This window comes from Schistocerca gregaria, chromosome 3 (assembly GCF_023897955.1).
Source record: "Schistocerca gregaria isolate iqSchGreg1 chromosome 3, iqSchGreg1.2, whole genome shotgun sequence".
Lineage (NCBI taxonomy): Eukaryota > Metazoa > Arthropoda > Insecta > Orthoptera > Acrididae > Schistocerca > Schistocerca gregaria.
This window is the reverse complement of record NC_064922.1, coordinates 509,853,147-509,874,400: the sequence shown is the minus strand read 5'-3', so window position 1 is coordinate 509,874,400 and position 21,254 is coordinate 509,853,147.

The following is a 21,254-nucleotide window of genomic DNA, read 5'->3' as shown; positions in this document are numbered from 1 at the left end:
TGCACCATTTAGATTGCCATCAATAAAATGTGGGCTAATTATCCTTCCTCCCACAATGCCGCACCATACATTAACCCACCAAGTCGCTGATGTTCCACTTGTCGGTCGCTGATGTTCCACTTGTCGCAGCCATTGTGGATTTTCCGTTGCCCAGTTGTGCATTTTATGCCGGTTTACATTACCGCTGTTGGCGAATGACGCTTCGTCTCTAAATAGAACGCGTGCAAAAAATCTGTCATCGTCCTGTAATTTCTCTTGTGCCCAGTGGCAGAACTGTACACGACATTCAAAGTCGTTGCCATGCAATTCCTGGTGCATAGAAATATGGTATGGGTGAAATCGATGTTGATGTAGCATTCTCAACACCGACGTTTTTGAGATTCCTGATTCTTGCGCAATTTGTCTGATCTTTGAGTGGATTAGCCGCGACAGCAGCTAAAACACCTACTTGGACATCATCATTTGTTGCAGGTCGTGGTTGATGTTTCACATGTGGCTGAACACTTCCTGTTTCCTTAAATAACGCAACTATCTGGCGAACGGTCTGGACACTTGGACGATGTTTCTAGGATACCGAGCACACGCCCGTTGGGCATTTTGATCACAATAGCCATACATCAACACAATATCGTCCTTTTCCACAATTGGTAAACAGTTCATTTTAACACGGGTAATGTATCACGAAGTAAGTAACATCCGCACTGGCGGAATGTTACATTTGTGACTATTACAGGGCCATCTATCACGAAGCAAAGAAAGTGGTCCAACTAAAACATTCATATTTTTTTACATACTACACGAATATGTAATAAAAAATGAGGGTTCCTATTTTAAAAAATGCAGTTGATATCCGGTTGACCTATGGCAGCATCATCTAGCAGGCCAACCATAGCACCATCTGGTTTCCACCATCAAGCTAGATGAGTTTCGTTCTTTGTAGTTTTTTCGTTTGATGCTTGTTTCATGAGATATTTGGCCCAGTCACTATCAGTGGACCACTCTGTATAAAGGGCCATGTAACCTACAGAACATTTTTGTTCTGCATAATTACCCCCCCCCCCCCCCTTTTCCTCGCTTGCCATTGGTGAGGTGGCAGAGGTCAGCAGATGATGAAGAGATTGAAGAAATAAAAGAAATTATTCAGATTATTAAATGAAATGAAAACTTATAAGTGATGGAGCACTGGAATTCGACAGCAAGAAAAGGAAGTCATAGATGAACATGGACTGGGGGGAAGGAGTGAAAGAGGAAGCCGCCTGGTAAAATGCAGGGGGCATAATTCATTTGTGGAAAACACTTGGTTTAAGAATCATGAAAGAAGCGTGTATGCATGGAAGACACCTGAGACACTGGAATGTTTCAGATTAATTATATAATGATAAGACAGAGAATCAGAACCAGATTTTAAATTGTAAGACATTTCCAAGGGCAGATATGGACTCTGATCATAATATTATCAAATGTAGATTAAAGCTCTAGAAATTTCAAAAATGTAGGAAATTAAGGAGAAGGGACCTGGATAAGTTGAACCAGAGGTTGAAAGTTCCGGGGGTAGCTTTATGCAATGGACTACTAGAATAGGGGGGAGGAACACAAGAGAACATGAATGGGTAGCTTTAAGAGATGAAACAGTGAAGGTAGCAGAGGATCAAATAGGTAAAATGACCAAGTATATTATAAATCCTTGGATAACACAGGAGGTACTGAATTCAGTTGGTGGAACGAGAAAATTTAAAAGTGCAGCAATTGAAGCAGGTGACACGGAATACATATGTCTAAAAAATGAGATTGGTGGGAAGTGCAAAATGGCTAGAGGACAGATGTAAGGATTTAAAAGGATATTTCACTTCTGCAAAGAAAGATACCAACTACAGGAGAATTAAACAGGTCTTTCAAAAAAAGAGAAGCAGTTGTATGAATATCAAGAGCTCAGGTGGAAAACCTGTCCTAATCAAAAAGGGAAGAGTGAAAGATGGAAGTAGTATACAGACAGTCTATACAATGGAGATGAACTTGAAAGCAAAATTATAGAAAGGAAAGAGACTGCAGATGAGGATGAGCTGGGAGGTACAATATTGCAAGAAGAATTTGGCAGAGTACTGAAAGACCTAAGTCGAAACAAAGCCCCAGGAGTAGGCAACATTCCGTCAGAACTACTGATAACCTTGGGAGAACCACTTCTGACAATGTTATTCCATCTGGTGTGCAAGATGTATGAGACAGGTGAAATACCCTCAAACTTAAAGAAGAATGTAATAATAGCAATTCCAAGGAAAGCAGGTGCTGACAAGTGTAAAAATTGGCAAACTGTTGTCATGGTTGCAAAGTGCTAACATAAATTCTTTACAGAAGAGTGGGAAAACTGCTAGAAGCTGACTTTAGAGAAAATCAGTTTCGATTTCGGAGAAATACAGGAACATGGGAAGTGATACTGACTCTGACTCTATGACGTTGCTTAGAAGCTAGGTTAAGGAAAGGCAAACCTACACTTACGACATTTGTAGACTTAGAGAAAGCTTTTGACAATGTTGACTGGAATACTCTCGTTGAAATTCTGAAGGTTGAAGGGGTAAAATGCAGGGAGAAAAGGCTATTTACAACCTGTACAGAGACCCGATGGCCATTATAAGAGCTGAGGGGCAAGAAACAGAGGCAGTGATTGAAAAGGGAAAGAGAGAGGTTTGTAGACTGTCCTTGATGTTATTCAATATATACACTGAACAAACTGTAAAGGAAACCAAAGAAAAATTTGGAGTAGAAATTAAAGTTCAAGGAGAAGAAATACAAACCTTGAGGATCACCAATGACATGGTAATTCTGTCGGAGACAGCAAAGGAATTGGAAGAGCAGTTCAGTGGAATGGACAGTGTCATGAAAGGAGGATAAGATGAACAACAACAAAAGCAAGACAAGGATAGTAGAATGTAGTTCATTCAGTGCGATGATGCTGAGGGAATTATGTTAGGAAACAAGACATTTAAAGTAGTAGATGAGTTTTGGTATTTGGGCAGCAAAATTATTTATGAGAGTAGAAAGGATATAAAATGTACACTGGCAATGGCAAGAAAATTGTTTCTGAAGAGATATTTGTTACCATCCAGTATAGATTTAAGTGTTGCAAAGTCTTTTCTAAAGGTATTTGTCTAGAGTGTAGCCACATAGAAAAGTGAAATGTGGACAGTAAACAGTTTTGACAAGAAGAGAACAGAAGCTTTTGAAACGTCATATTGCAAGGTGCCGGGGCTAGCAGTGTATTTAACACTAAATTATTCTAGTATGGAAAAGATACTTTAAGCCCCCCCCCCCCCCCTTTTCTAACTCCAACTTTTTCTGTTGCACATGGATTAAGAAGAAATACGAACTGACTGTAATCGACCCTGCAAGTGAAGTAGAAAAGAGTTTGGCACCTGCAATAATTTAATTTGATAAAGGAAATTTTCATTAACATAGTGAGAAATGAAAGGGTTGCTCTACCGATCAACAGAATGAAGGTTCTGTCCAAAATAACAATTTGATTTATTATGACTAAATTCAAATTAATAAACAAAACACATGAAACATTTACAATACGTTAAATTGGATACTCAAATAAATTCTGTGAAGGTGAAGTTGTCCATAAACTAGGTTGTGACATTTATGACCAAGTGGTATGTGGGAGCCAATTCCTTGCAACTCAAATCTTACGAGAAACACCCAGCCAACCCAACATTAATTGCTGCTACTGTAGTGACAATGAACACCCAAGACAGAACCACGTTAGAAGAGACCGGAACAGGCGCGCTTTGCTTAGCTCTGATTGTCACATAGCTAAATTCCCTAATCTGCCGGTGCTGTGGACATACATTACCAAGCTGTCTTCTTAAATGCAAGAACACAATCTAGCATACTGGAGGCGATGACTGGTTACTTCGACTGCCCGTCACGGTGATGATAATGTCACGAGTATAGCGCGAAACAAATTATCCTGGTCTGGTTGTTCCAGACTAAAGACTTCCTAGCAACACAAATGCACCTCTGAGGGAGATGAAGAAGGCTCGCTCACAATCACTGATGGTACAGTGATTGATTTTAACAAGCGAAGTCACACAGTAACTCCGATACAGTCAACTTTAGCCAAAACTGTTCAAGGCGGACAAAATAGGCCACTTGTATGCAGAACGCTCAATTGCCAACTGTACTTGGAAAGTTATGTTGAAGTTGAAACTTCAGCAACTACGTCAAACAGTTACAATTAAATGAAAGTATATTAGACATCCTATGGAAGGCAGGCTGTCCAGAGCAGCGAGAGCTCATTCTTGTAACCTACTCTGTCCAAAAACGCGAGCGCTGACCCTCTCAAGACAAACACAGAACATTCCTGCCCCCACGACACTGGCCATGGTTAGAACATGCCAATCAGCAACTCAAAAACTGGCGGAAAATTCCACTCTATTGGTGAAGCACTACTATTCCACCAATGGAGATACTTAGCGCCAATTTCTGCATCGATTTTGCTATGTCACGGAGCTATCCCCTGAGCAAGCCAATCACAGTTGTGATTGCCAAGACTGCCTGAGATCACAAGTCATTCCCATGCTTCCCTGGTAGCCCGTCAGAAAGTGTTTTCACTAAGATTATGCAAAGTAACGGAATTTCTAGCCCCAGCCTCTTCTTCTGGCCCCTGTGGGCATGTCGTCTCCGCTCTTATGACAATGTTGGCGTCTGGACAGCATCCACTCGGCTCCCTCACACCCGTCAGCATAATCCTTTCAAGATCAATGGAACCCGCCTGTCACCGGATCACCCAGGTGACGAGAGATGCTGCGTGGGAAGTCCACGTTTGAAGGAATAGCAACTTTTCACCACATGCCATTAGAGAGGAAACTATTCATAATATCTTCTGAGTTCTCAATACTAGTCTTGTAATGACCATACTGGGCTATACTTCCCCAAATCGAATTAGAGTAAGACAGAAATATGAGAGGGGCCTCATGCCACCTCTCATTGCCCCTACGCCATTTTAGATTGTAATTTGTGAGTGGTTGGCTCTTTTAGGAGCAAGGTAGTGAGGAAATAGAAAGAAACTTCCACATGGGAAAATATATTAAAAACAAAGATTCCAAGACTTACCAAGCGGGAAAGCTCCGGTAGATAGGCACAATAAATAAAACACACAAACACACACACAGAATTTCGAGCTCTTGCAACCGGCGGCTGCTTCGTCAGGAAAGGGGGAAGGAAAAGGAAAGATAAAAGGATGTGGGTTTTAAGGGAGAGGGTAAGGAGTCATTCCAATCCTGGGAGCGGAAAGACTTACCTTGGGGGAAAAAAGGATAGGTATATACTCGTGCGCACACACACACACACACACACACACACACACACACATCCATCCATATATACACAGACACAAGCAGACATATTTAAAGGCAAAGAGTATGGGCAGAGATGTAAGTCAAGGCGGAAGTGTGGAGGCAAAGATGATGTTGAATGACAGGTGAGGTATGAGTGGCGGCAACTTGAAATTAGCGGAGATTGGGGCCTGGTTGATAAAGAGGAGAGAGGATATATTGAAGGGCAAGTTCCCATCTCCAGAGTTCGGATAGGTTGGTGTTGGTGGGAAGTATCCAGATAACTCGGACGGTGTAACACTGTGCCAAGATGTGCTGGCCGTGCACCAAAGCATGTTTAGCCACAGGGTGATCCTCATTACCAACAACTACTGTCTGCCTGTGTCCATTCATGCGAATGGACAGTTTGTTGCTAGTCATTCATACATAGAAAGTGTCACAGTGTAGGCAGGTCAGTTGGTAAATCACGTGGGTGCTTTCATATGTGGCTCTGCCTTTGATCGTGTACACCTTCCGAGTTACAGGACTGGAGTAGGTGGTGGTGGGAGGGTGCATAGGACAGGTTTTACACCGGGGGCGGTTGCAAGGGTAGGAGCCAGAGGGTAGGGAAGGTGGTTTGGGGATTTCATAGGGATGAACCAAGAGGTTACGAAGGTTAGGTGGACGGCGGAAAGACACTCTTGGTGGAGTGGGGAGGATTTCATGAAGGATGGATCTCATTTCGGGGCAGGATTTTAGGAAGTCGTATCCCTGCTGGAGAGCCACATTCAGAGTCTGATCCAGACCCGGGAAGTATCCTGTCACAAGTGGGGCACTTTTGGGGTTCTTCTGTGAGAGGTTCTGGGTTTGAGGGGATGAGGAAGTGGCTCTGGTTATCTGCTTCTGTACCAGGTCGGGAGGGTAGCTGCGGGATGTGAAAGCTGTTTTCAAGTTGTTGGTGTAATGGTCCAGGGATTCAGGACTGGAGCAGATTCGTTTGCCACGAAAGCCTAGGCTGTAGGGAAGGGACCATTTGATGTGGAATGGGTGGCAGCTGTCATAATGGAGGTACTGTTGCTTGTTGGTGGGTTTGATGTGGACGGATGTGTGAAGCTGGCCATTGGACAGATGGAGGTCAACGTCAAGGAAAGTGGCATGGGATTTGGAGTAGGACCAGGTGAATCTGATGGAACCAAAGGAGTTGAGGTTGGAGAGGAAATTCTGGAGTTGTTCTTCACTGTGAGTCCAGATCATGAAGATGTCATCAATAAATCTGTACCAAACTTTGGGTTGGCAGGCTTGGGTAACCAAGAAGGCTTCCTCTAAGCAACCCATAAATAGGATGGCATATGAGGGGGCCATTGGGTACCAGGATGGATATGCGTGTGTGTGTGTGTGTGTGTGTGTGTGTGTGTGTGTGTGTGTGTGTGTGTGTGTGTGTGTGTCTTTTTCCCCCTAAGGTAAGTCTTTCCGCTCCCGGGATTGGAATGACTCCTTACCCTCTCCCTTAAAACCCACATCCTTTCATCTTTCCTTTTCCTTCCCTCTTTCCTGACGAAGCAGCCGCCGGTTGCGAAAGCTCGAAATTCTGTGTGTGTGTTTTATTCATTGTGCCTATCTACCGGCGCTTTCCCGCTTGGTAAGTCTTGGAATCTTTGTTTTTAATATATTTTTCCCATGTGGAAGTTTCTTTCTGCAACAGAAAATGCAGCTCAGAGAGGGAGGATTATTTAGGATGTACCCAACTTCACCTTCTTAATATGGAAATCTAATACTCACATCACACATCTATACCCAGGGAGCCCCGTACAAACACCGATTCACATTCACACTCTAAATATGGCCCGGGCATGTGAGCCAAACATGGAGCAGTTTCTTCTTTACAATCAGAGTTGAAGAGCTCCACAATTAAATGCCAAAGACGTTACAATTTCAATCATTAAACTAACCCAAACACACTCACACATGATACTAATTAAGTTAACAATCTCTTTGTGAGCTTTCAGAATCTAATTACAACCCTCGATTCATTCTGTCTCCCTGAAGCAAGAATAACCTTTACAAAATGTTCCCTGAACTGATGGTCCATTCACAATTACAGTGGTGTTCTCTGCTTCCATTTATGGGTACTTCAGGCACACTGTTTACATACACACAACAATAAACACAAAAAAAGTGGCGTAGAGAACAATATAGTAATTTGTGTGCCCTACTCTATCACTTACACAAGAATTACAATGCAAAACACAAACACATACAAGGTATAACATACATTACAAAAACAACACAAGAGAAAGAAATTTAAGAAAAAAAGATCCATGTGTTGTCAAGTTGTGCTAGCACATTGCACAATGTTCACGACTGTGCTGAGAATAAGACACTAAATCACATTGTTAGAAATATTCGAAGCACTTCACAATTTCGTTGGTTTCTCTGAGGGGGTTGGTGTATTGAGTCAGATGGATTGATGCACATAGTTCCATATCCTGAGCATTGGATGGGGCTTTTGGGATGGGGTCACTATACTGACATCACATAGTGCTAAATGTCGGGTTTTGTTGCTACGTTGTTGCCACAGCAGTAGGGTGTGCTGGAGCATCTGCAGTACACTGTTGAGACAGCAGCAAGACCCACGCATATGATCACAGCAGTATGGTAAGAAGACATAGTGATAGGCTCTCCTCACGTCGATTAATTGTCTCTGAGGTCTACTAGTTGGGATGCATCACTAGTCCAGATCTCTTCTCTCCCTGGACAGTACTTTACGTTTCCCAATATTGCAGTTCAACGAGAGATGATGGCACATGTGTGAGGTCATCCATACAGGATCGAACTAGGAGCGACGATTGCTACAACTGCTCTATAGTAGAGAGGAGAAGTTAGAAATCAGACAATTCATTTGTTAGAGTTTGTGGCACGATACTGCTTTGTGTACACAGATCGGCCAATGCTAGTGAGTTGTAAAAATCCAAACAGGTGAGTATATAGCATCCCTTTCTGTCCTGAGGCGCAGGTTCTGGCACCATATGTGATCTTCTTCGTGTACTCACGACAGCGTGGCCTGCCGCAGGGAATCCCTCCAAACGGCTGCCGCGTCCGGAGAGCTAGCTGGCTGTCGCGTGTGGGTCGTGTGTCAGTGTCAACGGCCAGTCTCACTTTCGCTTGTGGCCCGGCGTGGATCCCACCTAATCCCTCAGGTACACGGCCCGGTGACTGTCAACTTGTAGGACCGGATGTTCCCATGCCCTTCTCGTTAGGTGGCGCGCTGACGCTCCCCTTCTTGCAAGTAGCCGATGACCTCTTGTTTTTGCTCCGGCTGGCCTCTGCAGTGCCACGATACCCACCATCTGCACAATTCTGACAAAAATCTTGTGCCTAACTTTTCCCATGACCTTATATGTTATAATAAATCGACATAACGATACATTGATGTTCTGTCATTTCAGACACTCTTATTTTAATTTTATAGTTATTAATCTATGGCTATCAATATAACAAAATATTGGTGTATCTAATCTAGACATGGAAATAATTTATCTTGATATTTGTGTAGAGACCGATCTCACTACTGTACATGGTGTGCGATGCTATGTATTGGATGAACAATTAAATGTGTGGGCCCACACTAATATTACTATTACTTATATAGATCGACAGTAGACATGCTCAAGAATTAACTACCATTTGCCAACGATCTACATTCTATGTCTTTTGAATAAATTGTTATTATGCAGGTTGAAGTTTCACTGAGCTATAAAACACATGCAATTATTCTGCGTTCACTCGCCTGTCGTCCATCTCACGTCTGTAGTTTGGTGACCTGGAAAATAGCATCCCGACAGGCACGCGCCAAACATTCCTACTCATGGTAGAAAACCCCCACAATATTAAGGATCTAGTTAACTTATCCTAGTCTGTGGTACTTTTTTTTACCTTATACAATACTCTTACATAATTCCTGTTTCGCTGAGATGTCTCATTGCTCACCTCTATTGATGACGATAGTGATGTGTGTGCCATACAACATGACCTCCGAGTTCCCACTACGCCTCACTGAAACTCCAGAGACTGGGTTAGCCATGGCTATACAAGAGAATAAATTTATAGTTGCAACTTCCTTTTGTATGTGATTCAATTTTAGCAATCAAAGTGCACATTTCTAGACACAATGTAATATGACCAAGCCAGGACTGGTTCCTGTCGAGGATTCAGTCACTCACCACATGCCAGCTACACAGTATGTCACGAATCTCCAAATACAATTTCTTGGTTATTCATCTGTGACAGTCACAAACAGCACACTAAATCCCCAACCAGTACATCGGCATGGTAGGCTTTATGCCCGCATTTCTACCATCTAGGGCACCATTGGCATCAAACGCTCACAGGTTCACTGTGACTTGCAAGACAACGATGCTGGTGCATCACTGTTAAAGCAATACTGCCCATATTCATCCTCGAAATCATGCAATATACCACAATATTGCAGTGCACTGACGCATGCCAGCAAGCATTGGTATGAATGTCTCGCGAACTGGTTGTGGCCTCTATGGAGCATATCACGACTTCCCAGAATGATTCTAGGAGCACGTACTTGTATGCGCCCATTTGTGCGACATCTCCTCACTCATCATTGTCCCTCAACATGGACACCAGACAGGAAAGGATAAAAACTTTGCTCATGGAAAGGTAATGTCTCCTACTCCATCGACATTGGAAGTCACGAACATAAACAAAAAAAGGATAGCAGCAGTAAATTCTTATGCAAAACAATGCAGCGTGTTAATACTTTAGCAATCTTAATCTATAAATGCAACGATTATTGTTCCCCGAAGAAAGGTTCATATATTTGCCTATTCTACTATGTACACCACTTACACTACTGCTATTCCATGAACTCCTTTATGTGAGAGATGTGGTGGAGTCCTATGGACTTCTTTCCTTTCAGCATCTCCAATTCATAAGCATTGTGGTGAGCTCTTCTCCTTATACGGTATGGGCCATTGTAAACAGAATAGAATTTTTGGCATTTCATTTTTTGTTTGTTAGAGAGTCGGTAAGACTTCACGAGCACCCTTTGTCCAATTTGGAAGTGTTTTAGACGAGCTCCCCTGTCGGCCCGTCTCTTCCTGACCTCTGCTGCAGCCCGTATCCTTTTGAGAGCCAAATCCATTATGGCTCAGTGCTGCGTTCGTGCCCTTGGTGGAAAGTTTACGACCTCGGTTATCAAGTCCTTAGGAATCCGGTTTTTCAGTACTGTAATGGGTGCCAATTTTGTTATCCCATGTGGTGCCTCATTGATCACCTCCTGGAAGTCTTTAAGGAAAACGTCCCATGTCGTGTGCTGTTTGTTACAGTACAACCGGCACAAGTTTCCGAGTTCCTTGATAACCCGTTCTGCAGCATTCGAGCTCGGATGGTGTGAAAATATAAAAATGGGATCAATTTTATATCGACACAACATCTCCTTCCATGTTTTTTACTTAAACTGTGGCCCGTTATCAGAAATAATTCTATTCACATGATCAACCTGTGGTAGGAAATGCCAGATTAGGGCTCGTGATATAGTTTGTCCTGTCGCCCTCTTCAGTGCCATAAAAGTAACTTATTTGGATGTTAGGTCAACAAACACTAATACATAAGTATATCCTCTTCTTGTTCTTGGCAAAGGCCCCATCAAAACTGTTGCTGCATATTGTCTTAATTTGGTCGGTACGATTGAGAATAATGGTGCCTGCATGCTCACAGTGGTGTGCTTAGCCTTTTGGCAGTCTTTACACACCGACAGTACCCTCTGAATTCGACGCTCCATGTTTCGAAAGTAACACATGGTCCTTAGCTTGAGATTGCACTTGCGTGGTCCGAAGTGTCCATAGCTGAGGTGAGTATGCCATATAACCTTGTTTATTAGGTGTTCAGGGATGCATACCCCCTATTCAGTGTCATTGGCATAATTTCGGTGGAAGATTATGCCTTTCTGCAAGAGGTAGAACTGCCTGATGGTGGTGTGTCTTCTGTGTATCTATTTCTGTTTCAATAACACCAGGACAGGGTCCTTGTCTTGCTCCATCTTGATGTCCTGCATACTACAGGTAATGAAATTTTCAAATGCTACTTTCTGCATATAGAAAAGGCAGTAGTGATTTTCCTCCAGATCTTCTTCCATGTTGTGCTCAAATCCTATCGGCAACCATGATGAGGTGTCTGCAATAATGTTCTGACTACTGGGGATATATTCTATCAAAAAATTGTGCTGCTGCAGATATGATGCCCACCTAATGAGCCGCCTGTAATTAAGCTTTGCAGTCATCTGGAACTCGAGTGCCTTGTGGTCTGTGTAGACCCTCGTCTCGCAACCAAATAGAAGGTACCTGAATTTTTCAAATGCCCATACAATAGCCAGCACCTATATCTCGGTTACCGAGTAATTCCTCTCACTCCTGCCTAGTACTCTGCTACCAAACGCAATTGTCTTCCACACCCTGTTTCCTTCATGTACATAGTCTTGGAACACCATTACACCCAGATGTGAGTATGAACTGTCCATTACTATGCAAAGCTCTTCTGCTAAATTAGGGTGTGAGAGGATGGGTGCTTGTAGTAATGGGAATTTTAATGCTTTCCATTCAGATTCAGCTGCCCCATCCCATTCCCAAGGAATCTTCTTTCCTGTAAGTTGGTGCAACCTGGGACTGCTCTGAGTTTTGACATGTATGAAGGGGTTGTAAAAATTTATGATCCTTAACTGCTTCTTTGTCGTAGGAATGGGAAACTTTTTCAATCGCTTTGATGTTTTCGGGATTTGGTACAATGCCCGCACCCATGATGATATGTCCTAGAAACTTAACAGAGGACATCCCAAAATTCGATTTTTCGGTATTGGTAGTCACTCCGTATTCCTTGAATGTCGCTTGGAGTTCACCAAGGACTATGTTGTGCTCTCACCAAGATTTCTTCGCGATCAGAAATCGTCCACGTAGCTGGTGACATGATGTTTCAAATTATCGCTTAGTATTCCGTCCAGTCCCCGAATGAATGCGGCAGATAAAATGTTCAAACCAAATGGTAGACAACGAAACTGGTAACATCTTCCAAATGCTAAAAAGGCTGTGTACTGTCTGCAATTTGGGTGGAGCTCAATTTGCCAGAAACTCGATTTTAGATCCACTGATGAGAAGATTGATATTCCATGGGAGTTTTGTAAGAGTTCCTCTAATCTTTTTGGTCTGTCTTTTTTGGGTTCTATTATGGTATTAATTTGTCACTAGTCCAAGACTAAATGAATACTACCATCTGCCTTCTCGACAACTCTTAACAGGTTATTATAGGCTGAAGACGTAGGTTCTATTATGCCTTCACTCAGCATTTGCGTAATTTCAGGTGCTACTTTCTGTCGATATGCCAAGGGGATTGGGTAGAGTGGCACATGAAACTGGTTGTGAGGACGTACACGAAATTCATACTGGAAGTTCTTTATTGATCCTGTCTTGGGAATGAAAACCTCCGCATGTTCTACTAGTAATTTATGAAGTTCTTTGCGCTGGTTGGACCTTATATTCTTTATTGCTTCCACTTTTTCTCCTTTATTTCTCCCTTTATTATGACTTCATTCTCATCCATGTCCTCTCCCCTACCCGCAACGTTGACCTGTTCTTCCTTTCTGTCTTTCTGACATGCATAGTTTATCCGTACACAGTTAGACGGTAGTTGAGCTGGGATCATCTGGTCATCGAACTTAATGTGGACGGGATTCCCTTTCCTCAAAACCACTTCACCTCATCTTAGATCAACTGTTGCTTCATGCTCATTTAGGAAGTCCGTTCCTATTATCATGTCAATTGCCAGATTTGGCACGATCCAGAAGTTAGACTCTATTTTGTGTCCTTGATAGGAGAATTCCAGTCTTGTTTGTTGGGTGACCTCCATACATTTACCCGCTAATGCTCTTTTTATTTTGGTTTTCTTAATCGATAGGACAGGCCAGTCCACCTCCTGAGAGCACCTCTTGTATGCTGCCTCAGATATTGCCGTTATGTAGCTTCCACTATCTATTATCACATTCATACTCTTTTCAGCTATTGCTACTGTGATAAGAGGCTGACGATCCTGTCAAGGAGTTGTTTTATGTTCTTCGAGCAGGATTTCTGATAAATCTTCATAATTTATCACAATAGTTGGCCAGGTCTGAGATTACATGTGAAATCTGGCGGCCTGTGTTCCCACTAGACTGGCATCAGTCCCTTGTTAAGCACCCCCTCCTCTGACGTGCATTAGGATTTGCGGGTCCAGTTTTGAATTCCTGGCTCCACTGTTGTCCTTGGATTCGCTCTCTCCAATTACAGTCGCTTTGCCATTCATTATTCCTCCTTTCCCAGATTCCTTGTCTAGCTTGACCCTGTTCCTTGACGTTTTGGTTTCCGTGTCTCTGGTTTCCATAACCTTGAATAGCGTAACCTTGATTTCCGTAACCCTGGTTTCCTAAGTGACCCGTGTGATTATGCGATCTGTTGTCATCTTCCCTTGCTGGCTCATGGTATTTGTTACTTTGCCCCTTCTTCCTGTCCTTTGCGTCTTGTTTATCAAAGACTACTTCGAGTTTGCGCAATAGGCTCTTGAATGATTCTATGTCAGATCCACACTTCCCGACAAGTGTCTGTTGGTACCTAACTGGCAATTTGGAAAAGCAAAATTTAATGATTTCTCTGTTGCTATATGGACTATCTAAAAATTGAATCTTCTTGAGTAAATCATCAAAAAATTTGGTTGCGCTCCTTTGCCCGGACACTTCCAGTTCAGGACAAAATATTATTTCCTCTTTAATCCTGCCTTGCATTTCCTTTGACCAGTAGGTCTGCAGAAATGCACCAACAAATTCCTGATAAGTCCGACACGTTGCTGCCTCACCCCACATCTTTTCTGCGGCTTGGCCTTCGATGTGTCCACACATGAATTCTAATTTTTCCTGTGTTGGCCTTGATGAGGGTAATGAATTTGTAAACTGCATCACCCAGCTCTTCAGATGCATTGACCCTCCATTATCTTTGCACTTCTGGAATTTTGGTATCGACAGGAAGTGATTGTGATCAAAATCCTGTCCAATCCTTGCACTGCTGTTGTCACTCGTTTCTGATACTTGCACGTCTGCTGAGTGTCCTGATCTATCTTGCTGATAACTGTGATGTGCTACCTCTGTATCACAGTGGAAGTGGCACTCAAAATTCCCTCTCCTAAGTGGGCTGCAATTATTGGAGCTATTACTCATTGTTTCTGCGTGAGCATTGTGAGTTCCGCACTCTGTCACTGGGCTAGAGCATGGCGGGCTTTTCCTCAGAGACACAATTCTGTGTACTCCATAATTGGTATCCAAACACGCAGTGCTCGTGTGCCTGTTTTGCTCTAGTTTTGCTATCCGATTCTCTACTTCTTCCATTCGTTTCATGATATTACCTTGAGTTTTTAAGAACACTCTGGATTTTGAGTGGGCTTGTGTTGTACGTCGCAAGCGCCCTGTGAGTTTAGAAGTTGCTTCTGCAACTTTCATTGCCCCTATTGCTGCGGTTTTGGCCAGGCCTGCTACTTTTTGTGCATCCATTGATATTTGTATTACTTCTCCACATTCTGTCTATATTGTTAGTAATTCCCAACAAAGTTCCCCTATATGCAAAATTATTGCCTGAGTGTCCTTACGCTGTTCATCAGCTTCTTCCATCTCCTTTTTACACTGTTTCTCATCTTATTTCTTCTCCTTCTTACGTTGTTTCTCATCTTCTTCCTTCTCCTTATTACGTTGTTCATCAACTTCTTCTTTCATTGATCGTAGGAAGCTCAGTATTGGGTTAATGTCATCTTTTTGATCCTTGTCACACACGGGCGATGTAACTCAGGACACCTGTGCGCTAGAGCTCTGACATGACCGAGCTGGCCCCTGTCTGCTCTTGTTTGTTTGACTGCAAACTTGTGCTACCATCTAAACCTGTGTGCCTGTCTCTGTTTCATCCTCTCCCTCACTATCATAATCATGGCCGCAATGTTGCACTAAGATCGCGCCCAAATCACCTTTTTATCAATGACCCTGTTTACCTGTCCTGCTAAAAATATGCCCATCTCATCTCTGAACCTATCCCTGTCAGTAACTTGCCCCTTATTCGTTATGCTATCCTCTTTTGTTTCAGCTTTGCTCGCTAATAATTGTGCCTTATTTCTCGTGATCATTCATGAAAAACAAATTTATCGAAAATGCACAATAAAAATAATCTACTCCCAAATATGTCTGCTTGTGTCTGTGTATGTGTGGATGGATATGCGCGTGTGTGTGTGTGTGTGTGTGTGTGTGTGTGTGTGTGTGTGTGTGTGTGTGTGTGTGTGTGTGTGTGTGCGCGCGAGTATATGCCTATCCTTTTTTCTCCCTAAGGTAAGTCTTTCCGCTCCCGGGATTGGAATGACTCCTTACCCTCTCCCTTAAAACCCACATCCTTTCATCTTTCCTTTTCCTTCCCTCTTTCCTGGCGAAGCAGCCGCCGGTTGCGAAAGCTCGAAATTCTGTGTGTGTGTTTTATTCATTGTGCCTATCTACCGGCGCTTTCCCGCTTGGTAAGTCTTGGAATCTTTGTTTTTAATATACTACTCCCTATATTTTTACACATAGACATAAAATTACAACAACACCGTTCCAACACTGTGATTTCATGCACAATTTGTTGTGGTACAGAAACCGCACACAAACCCGACAAAGTGTGATGTGGTACGGACACCACATCAAAGAAACACAAAAAACAATGAACAACAAAAAATATTTAGTCTGAAAACAAAAACTGTAATCATGTGCTGCAGCTTAAAAACAAATTGTGGAACTACCAGAAAAAGAACTTGGGTATTAATCAATTAAAATGTAGAGAAAAAAATTTGAATGTTCCTACTGAGAACACTGTTTGCTATTCACAGGAAAGATCCGAGGCTAAGGGTCACCATTTTATGAGAGGTGCCAGGGCTAGCATTGTATTTAACACTAAATTCTTCTAGAATCTCCATATGGAAATGATGCTTTAAGCCCCCCCTTTTCTAACTCCGACTTTTGCTGTTGCACATGGATTAAGAAGAAACTCGAACTGACTGTAATCAACCCTGCAAGTGGAGTAGATAAGAGTTTGTCACCTGCAATAATTTAATTTGATAGAAATTAATTTGATAAAGGAAAGTTTCATTAATGTAGTGAGAAATGAATGGGCTGCTCCAATGATCAACAGAATGAAAGTTCTGCCCAAAATAACAATTTCATTTATTATGACTAAACTCAAAATAATAAACAAAACACATGAAACATTTACAATACATCAAATTGGATACTCAAATAAATGCTGTGAAGGTGAAGTTGTCCATAAACTAGAGTGTGACATTTATGACCAAGTGGTATGTGGAGCCAATTCCTTGCAACTCAAATCTTAAGAGAAACACCCAGCCAACCCAAAATTAATTGCTGCTACTGTAGTGAGAACTTAGACAATGAACACCCAAGACAGTACCACGTTAGAAGAGACTGGAACAGGTGCTCTTTGCTTAGCTCTGATTGTCACATAGCTAAATTCCCTAATCTGCTGGTGCTGTGGACATACATTACCAAGCTGTCTTCTTAAATGCAAGGACACGATCTGGCATACTGGAGGCGATGGCTGGTTGCTTCGATATCCTGTTGTGGTGATGATAATGTCGCGAGTATAGCCCGAAACAAATTATCCTGGTCTGGTTGTTCCAGACTAAAGACTTCCTAGCAACACAAATGCACCTCTGAAGGAGACGAAGAAGGCTTGCCTTGCATTTAACAAGCCAAGTCAAACAGTAACTCCGATACAGTCAACTTAAGCCAAAACTGTTCAAGACAGACAACATAGGCCACTTGTACACAGAACGCTCAATTGCCAACTGTACTCGGAAAGTTATGTTGAAGTCGAAACTTCAGCAACTTCATCAAACAGTTACAATTAAATGAAAGTATATTAGACAGCCAACGGAAGGCAGGCTGTCCAGAGCAGCGAGAGCTCAGTCTTGTAACCTACCCTGACGAAAAAAGCGAGAGCCGACCCTCTCAAGAGCACCCATACAAGCTGAACACAGAACATTCCTGCCCCCACAACACTGGCCGTGGTTAAAACATGCCAATCAGCAAGTCGAAAACCAGTGGAAAATTCCACTCTATTGGCGAAGCACTGCTATTCCACCAATGGAGATACTTGGCGCCAATTTCTGCGCCGATTTTGCTACGTCACAGAGCTATCCCCTGAGCCAGCCAATCACAGTTATGATTTTGCAGAAAATGTGGGAATTTGCCCTCCAAGACTGCCTGGGAACACAAGTCATTCCCTCGCCTCGCTGGTAGCCCATCAGAAAGTGCTTTCACGAAGTTTCTGTGAAGTACAGGAATCTCTAGCCGCAGCCTCTTCTTCTGGCCCCCGTAGGTGTGTCGCCCCCGCTCTTATGACAATGTCAGCGTCTGGACAGCATCCACTTGGCTCCCTCAAACCTGTCGGCATAATCCTTTCAAGATCAGCAGAACCCGCCTGTCACTGTCACTGGACCACCTGGGTGACGAGAGATGCTGCGTGGGAAGTCCATGTGTGAAGGAATAGCAACTTTTCACCACATGCAATTAGAGAGGAAAATATTCATAATATCTTCTGAGTTCTCAATACTAGCCTTGTAATGACCATACTCAGTTATACTTCCGCAAATCAAATTACTCAGAGTAAGATAGAAATATGAGAGGGGGCCCATGCCACCTCTCAGTGTCACAGAAAAATGCCGAAGATTAGGTGAATAAATCACATAACTAGTGAAGTACTGAACAGAATTTATGAGAAAATAAATTTGTAGCAGAACCTGCCTAGAAGAAGGCATTGGTTTGTAGGACACATTCTAAGACATCAAGAGATCACAAGTTTAGTACTGGAGGAAAGAGGAGGGAATCAAAGCGGGAGACCAAGTGAATATAGTATGCAGATTCAGAAGGATGTAGGTTGCAGTAGTTACTTGGAGATGAAGAGGCTCACACAGCATAGAGTAGCATGGAGAGTTGCATCAAACAAGTTTTCGGACTGAAGATGAAAATGTCAACAACCACCTTTCCCTTTACCATAAAAAAAACAGAACTTGTAACAAAATTGAAAACATGACTGTTTAATTCAGGTTTTATTCGAAAATTGTTGGTTTTTTAACATGAAACAGAGGGCTGTTGTAGCAAAAATAAAAAAAAGCAATACAGATGTTTCAGATAGTGCTAGAAAACCCCATTTCTGAAAAAAGGTAAAAAAAGGCAAAACAAAAACCTTGTATAACAGATGTTTCTATTACTCATAAAAAACTTTGACACTTATTAATAATAACTGGAAAATCTTGCCTTCGATCATGACAATGAACATTCCACTGAGAAGGTACAAAATAATAATTATTATATATACTAGCATCGAACATAATTGCGTTGGTTACATAAAAGTGCAGAAGTTTTATGATCAAGTAGTTTTTATTACTTGTAAATGCAAATTATATTTTGTAAATTTTTACATTTTTACTGTATGATTAAATGATGATGGTATCCTCTTGGGTAAAATATTCTGGAGGTAAAATAGTCACCCATTTGGATTTACGGGCAGGGACTACTCAAGAAGACATCATTATCAGGAGAAAGAAAACTGGCATTCTACAGATCGGAGTGTGGAATGGCAGATCCCTTAATCAGGCAGTTAGGATAGATAATTTAAAAAGGGAATGGATAGGTTAAAGTTAGATATAGTGGGAATTAGTGAAGTTCAGTGGCAGGAGGAACAAGACTTCTGGTCAGGTGAATACAGGGTTATAAATACAAAATCAAATAGGGGTAATGCATGAGTAGGTTTAATAATGAATAAAAAATAGGAGTGCGGGTAAGCTGCTACAAACAGCATAGTGAATGCATTATTATGGCCAAGATAGACATGAAGCCGATGTCTACTACAGTAGTACAAGTTTATATGCCATCTAGCTCAGCAGGTGACGAAGAAATTGATGAAATTTATGAAGATATAAAAGAAATTATTCAGGCAGTGAAGGGAGATGAAAATTTAGTAGTCATGGGTGACTGGAATTCAATAGTAGGAAAAGGAAGAGAAGAAAATGTAGTAGGTGAATATGGATTGGGGGTAAGAAATGAAAGAGGGAGCCACCTCTTAATCACAGAATATATTGGTTATGAACTGTGGATTAAAACTGAAGAAACTGACTGCAGAAAGGTGAGAATTTAAAGAGATGGGACTTGGAAAAACTGACTAAACCAGAGGATGTACAGAGTTTCACGGAGGGCGGAAGGGAACAATTGACTGTAATGGGGGAAAGAAATACAGTGGAAGAAGAATGGGTAGCTTTGGGGCATGAAGTAGTGAAGGCAGCAGAGGATCAAGTAGGTAAAAAGACGAGGGCTAGTAGAAATCCTTGGGTAACAGAAGAAATATTGAATTTAATTGATGAAAGGAGAAACTATAAAAATGCAGTAAATGAAGCAGGCAAAAAGGAATACAAACGTCTCAAAAATGAGATCGACGCGAAGTGCAAAATTGCTAAGCAGGGATGGCTAGAGGACAAATGTAAGGATGTAGAGGCTTATCTCACTAGAGGTAAGATAGATACTGCCTACAGGAAAATTAGAGAGACCTTTGGAGAAAAGAGGACCACTTGTATGAATATTAAGAGCTCAGATGGAAACCCAGTTCTAAGCAAAGAAGGGAAAGCAGAAAGGTGGAAGGAGTGTATAGAGAGTCTACACAGGTGCGATGTTCTTGAGGACAATATTGTGGAAATGGAAGAGGAGGTAGATGAAGATGAAATGGAAGATATGATTCTGCGTGAAGAGTTTGACAGAGCACTGAAAGACCTGAGTCGAAACAAGGCCCCGGGAGTAGAGAACATTCCATTAGAACTACTGACAGCCTTGGGAGAGCCAGTCCTGACAAAACTCTACCATCTGGTGAGCAAGATGTATGAGACAGGCAAAATTCCCTCAGACTTCAAGAAGAATATAATAATTCCAATCTCAAAGAAAGCAGGTGTTGACAGATCTGAAAATTACCAAATTATCAGTTTAATAAGTTACAGCTGGAAAATACTAACGCAAATTCTTAACAGACAAATGGAAAAACTGGTAGAAGCCGACCTCGGGGAAGACCACTTTGGATTCCGTAAAAATGTTGGAACACGTGAGGCAATACTGACTCTACGACTTATCTTAGAAAATAGATTAAGGAAAGGCAAACTTACATTTCTAGCATTTGTAGACTTAGAGAAAGCTTTTGACACTGTTGACTGGAATACTCTCTTTCAAATTCTAAAGGTGGCAGGGGTAAAATACAGAGAGCAAAAGGCTATTTACAATTTGTACAGAAACCAGATGGCAGTTATGAGAGTCGAGGGGCATGAAACAGAAGCAGCGGTCGGGAAGGGAGTGAGACAGGGTTGTAGCCTGTCCCCAATGTTATTCAATCTGTATTTTGAGCAAGCACTAAATGAAACAAACGAAAATTTCAGAGTAGGTATTAAAGTCCACAGAGAGGTAATAAAAACGTAAAAGTTCATTGATGACATTGTAATTCTGTCAGAGACAGCAAAGGACTTGGAAGAGCAGTTGAACAGAATGGACAGTGTCTTTAAAGGAGGACATAAGATGATCATCAACAAAAGCATAATGAGGATAATGGCATGTAGTCAAATTAAATCGGGTGATGCTGAGGGTATTAGATTAGCAAATGAGACACTTAAAGTAGTAAATGAGTTTTGCTATTTGGGGAGCAAAATAACTAATGATGGTCGAAGCAGAGAGGATATGAAATGTAGACTGGCAATGGCAAGGAAAGCGTTTCTGAAGAAGAACAATTTGTTAACATCGAGTATAGATTTAAGTGTCAGGAAGTCGTTTCTGAAAGTATTTGC